The sequence below is a fragment of the Siphateles boraxobius genome, unplaced genomic scaffold (assembly GCF_051911475.1).
Source record: "Siphateles boraxobius isolate OS27281-9 unplaced genomic scaffold, OSU_SipBor_1 262, whole genome shotgun sequence".
Lineage (NCBI taxonomy): Eukaryota > Metazoa > Chordata > Actinopteri > Cypriniformes > Leuciscidae > Siphateles > Siphateles boraxobius.
In genome coordinates this window covers 49,990-55,000 of record NW_027508879.1, presented here as the reverse complement: position 1 = coordinate 55,000, position 5,011 = coordinate 49,990, and positions in this window count along the sequence as shown.

Genomic DNA, 5,011 nt, shown 5'->3' with positions numbered 1-5,011 from the left:
ATGACAGCGAAATGACTAAAAATGTAACTAAAATTAACATGAAAACGAAAAATGTAGTACTTGTGTGTGTGAGTGTGTGTGTGTGAGCACGTGCGTGTGTGTGTGAGGACGTATGTGTAAGCACGTGTGTGTGAGCGTGTGCGTGTGTGTGTGTGTGTAAGCACGTGTGTGTGTACGTGTAAGCGTGTGTGTGAGCACGTGTGTGTAAGCACGTGTGTGAGCGTGTGCGTGTGTGTGTGTGTGTGTAAGCACGTGTGTGTGTACGTGTAAGCGTGTGTGTGAGCACGTGTGTGTAAGCACGTGTGTGAGTGTGTGTGCTCGAGCGTGTGTGTATGTGTGCATTAGTGAGTGTGTGTGTGTGTGTGTGTGTGTAAGCACGTGTGTGTGCGTGTAAGCGTGTGTGTGTGTGTGAGCGTGTGTGCATGAGCGTGTGTGTATGTGTGCATGAGTGAGTGAGTGTGTGTGTGTGTGTGAGGTAATGCACTTGTGTGTGCGTATAAGCGTGTGTGAGCGTGTGTAACATAACATAATAATAAAGCCATAATCAAACTAAAATGAAAATATAGCCTCTGATAAACTCTCTGCACATCCCTGTATACGATTAATTCATTTGAATAACTTTGAAGTATCGGATCGGGACTCATTATCGGCAGATGCTTGCATAAAGCATTCAGTCTTAGTGTTGCATGATGGGTAAAATGGGCCGTTCCAATGGGGGCGTAGTCTTTGTTTTATATACAGTATATGTAAAATAAATATGTTTTGTTGTTTTTGATTTATCGTTCAAAAAAAGTCTGCTGAAACCTTTTTCTACATCCGTTTTTTCCCCAGCTTGAGAGACTGATGGAGGCCGTTCTCTTGTTGCATGCTGGGAGTTTTCAGCGTAACTTGAGAGTGTGACGAGGCTCGAGACACACAGGGACTGTCATGGACGGGAACACACAGCTTGACGAACTGCTTCTCTCGTTTCCAGGGCCGGTGAATGCAGGCTTGTGTTTGTGGTGCTGAAACACGTCACACACTCCGAGCTGAAGCTTCACACAGGTAAAGCTGACACTAAACAACCGTGTGTCTGAGGGTCAGATTGCTTCAGAACGACTGGGTGGCCGGTGTGGGAACTAAAGTATATGTCCACACATTGATATTAATGCTCCCAAATTGTATTGACACATGAATATGCAGTGTATATATATATATATATATATATATATATATATATACACACATACACACACACACTCACTCTTGTACATCTATCTTTGTGAGGTCATTCATTGACAATGCAATCTCTAGCTCCTTACCCTAAATCACCCAACTAACTTCCTAACCTGAACCCTGACCCTAAACCGACCCTTGACCTCATTATAACCTGATCCCTAAAACAAGCTCTTGACCCTCAAACTGGCCTTTAAAGGCTGTCCTCACTTTACTCTCTTTGTCCTCACACCGATTGTCTAATGTTGAAGTACACACAAACACACACACACACACACACACACACACACACACACACACACACACACACACACACACACACACACACACACACACACAGAGAGCTTTGTTTTTGTGATTTGTGAGGACATCCCATAGCCGTAATGGGTTTTATACTGGACACACTGTATAGACACTGCCCCTATCCCTAAACCTACCCATCAGAGGAGACATTCTGCATTTTTACACTTTTAATAAAACACTGCTTAGTATGTTTTTAAAGCCATTTGAAATATGAGGACTCAGGAAATGTCCTCATAAATCACGTTCAAGTTGTAATACCAGTGTAATACCCATGTCATTATACACATTTGTGTCCTCACAAATCACAAAAACAAACACACACACACACACACACACACACACACGTTCTCTCTCTCTCTCTCTCACACACACATATATATGATGTCAAATAGCAGTAGGTCATGTTGCAATTTTAAACCCCTTCACTCTTGCAGTCTCGTTGCAGTGCATTATGTGAAAGAGCTTGTTGTTCAGGAAGTGTGTGAAACTCCTCAGTGATCAGGGATGTTCAGTCTTTCTGTTCCAGCAGGTCTGTGGGACCGGAACACACACACACACACGCACACACACTCTTATATACACACACACTCTCTCATATACACACACACACACACTCCTGCGGTCCAAACCAATCTCCTCTTCACTTTCCTCTGAGTTTCACTGCGCTTCCGCGTAATCAGGTGAACCCAACAAGATGATAATATTAAATATTAAACCCTTCATATTTCACCAGCGGGGGGCAAGAAATGACAAGAAAATGCCATCAGTGTGTCAGCAGGTGTTTATAAGGGATCAATCCCATAATGCACAGCGGATGGATTAAAAAAAATTGCAACATGAACTTACTGCCATTTCACATCATTTTGATTTTCTTTATAATGTTGCACAGTGTTTATGTAGTTATGTAAAACACGGCCTATAAACTATTCAATCATAGCGTCTGACTTTAAACAGGAATATATCAGGTTACAAACTCAAAAAGCATCCATTTGAGGTGAAACAGGATATATTTAATTATTAGGGACGGGACATGATTCTATTAAAGTGGAGGAAGTGAAAATAATTAATATTTCATATGTTGGTCTGTAGTTTAAAGCCGTATGTTAAAGTTAAACATTTATGGTTGCTGTGTCCTATGGAATCTTGTTTCCACCACAGAATAAAAAATAAAAAAGGTAATTGCGCCTTTTATTCTCGCAATTCTCACTTTACAACATGCAATTGAGAGATTTAAAGTCTAAATTTTGTGATATAAAGTTGCATTATAAAGAGTTAATTTCTCATAATTGCATTGATAAAATCAGAAATGTGAGGTATACACATGCAATTCTGAGAAAAAACTGAGAAAAAAAGAGTTTGTTTCTCACAATTGTGACTTTATATCTCACAATTATTACTTTATAACACACAATTTTGGAATAAAAAGTTGCAATTATCTTTTAAAATGTTTTATTCTTTGGCTAAAACAAGCTTCCATAGTATCCGGACACATTTTCATCCGGGGACAAAACGTATGGATCTGAGGAATCATGTGCGCCCACTGTTTACGTTGATGTTTTAACAATCTTATTTCTTACTTTACACATTATGCATAAATACATGCATGTGCGGGAGTGTATTTCACATGGAAACTGTTATCCTCAATGTATACAGTGTTTCAGTGCTGTTATGGAGAAGTAATTGCTGTAATTTTCTGGGCAATGACATGCCTCATGAGGTCAGGGGCTTTCCCTTCGAAAACACCAATGGAAAGACTTCAGAAACACACTCATCTCTCTCAACTACATATACTCATACACTCAACTACACTCAACAACGTTCAATTGCACTCAACTGCACAAAACTACATTCAACTACACTCAACGTTCAACTGAACTAAACTGGACTAAACTGCACTAAACTACACTCAACTACACTCAACTGCACTCAACAACACTGAACTAAATTCAACTGCACTCAACTGCACTCAACAACACTAAACTACACTAAACTGCACTAAACTACACTCAACTACACTCAACTACACTAAACTACACTAAACTACACTAAACTGCACTAAACTACACTCAACAACACTCAACTACACTCAACTACACTAAACTACACTAAACTACACGCAACAAAACTGAACTACACTCAACTACACTCAACTACACTCAACTACACTCAACTACACTAAACTACACTCAACTACACTCAACTGCACTAAACTACATTCAACTACACTCAACTACACTGAACTGCACTAAACTGCACTAAACTACACTCAATAACACTCAACTACACTGAACTACACTCAACTATGCTAAACTACACTCAACTGCACTAAACTGCACTAAACTACACTCTACAACACTGAACAACACTGAACTACACTCAACAACACTCAACTACACTCAACAACACTGAACTACACTCAACAACACTCAACAACACTGAACTACACTCAACTGCACTCATCTACACTCAACTGCACTGAACTACACTCAACTACACTCAACAAACTACACTCAACAACACTCAACTGCACTAAACTACACTCAACTGCACTCAACTGCACTAAACTACACTAAACTACACTCAACAACACTCAACTGCACTAAACTACACTAAACTACACTCAACAACATTCAACTGCACTCAACTGCACTAAACTAAACTCAACAGCACTCAACTACACTCAACAACACTAAACTGAACTACACTAAACTACACTCAACAACACTAAACTGCACTAAACTACACTCAATTGCACTCAACTGCACTAAACTACACTAAACTACACTCAACAACACTAAACTGCACTAAACTACACTCAACTGCACTCAACTGCACTAAACTACACTAAACTACACTAAACTACACTCAACTGCACTAAACTACACTCAACTACACTCAACTGCACTCAACTGCACTAAACTACACTAAACTACACTCAACAACACTAAACTGCACTAAACTACACTCAACTGCACTCAACTGCACTAAACTACACTAAACTACACTAAACTACACTCAACAACACTAAACTGCACTAAACTACACTCAATTGCACTCAACTGCACTAAACTACACTAAACTACACTCAACAACACTAAACTGCACTAAACTACACTCAACTGCACTCAACTGCACTAAACTACACTAAACTACACTAAACTACACTCAACTGCACTAAACTACACTCAACTACACTCAACTGCACTCAACTGCACTAAACTACACTAAACTACACTCAACAACACTAAACTGCACTAAACTACACTCAACTGCACTCAACTGCACTAAACTACACTAAACTACACTCAACTACACTCAACAACACTAAACTGAACTACACTAAACTACACTCAACAACACTAAACTGCACTAAACTACACTCAACTGCACTAAACTACACTAAACTACACCCAACAACACTAAACTGCACTAAACTACACTCAACTGCACTCAACTGCACTAAACTACACTAAACTACACTCAACAACACTCA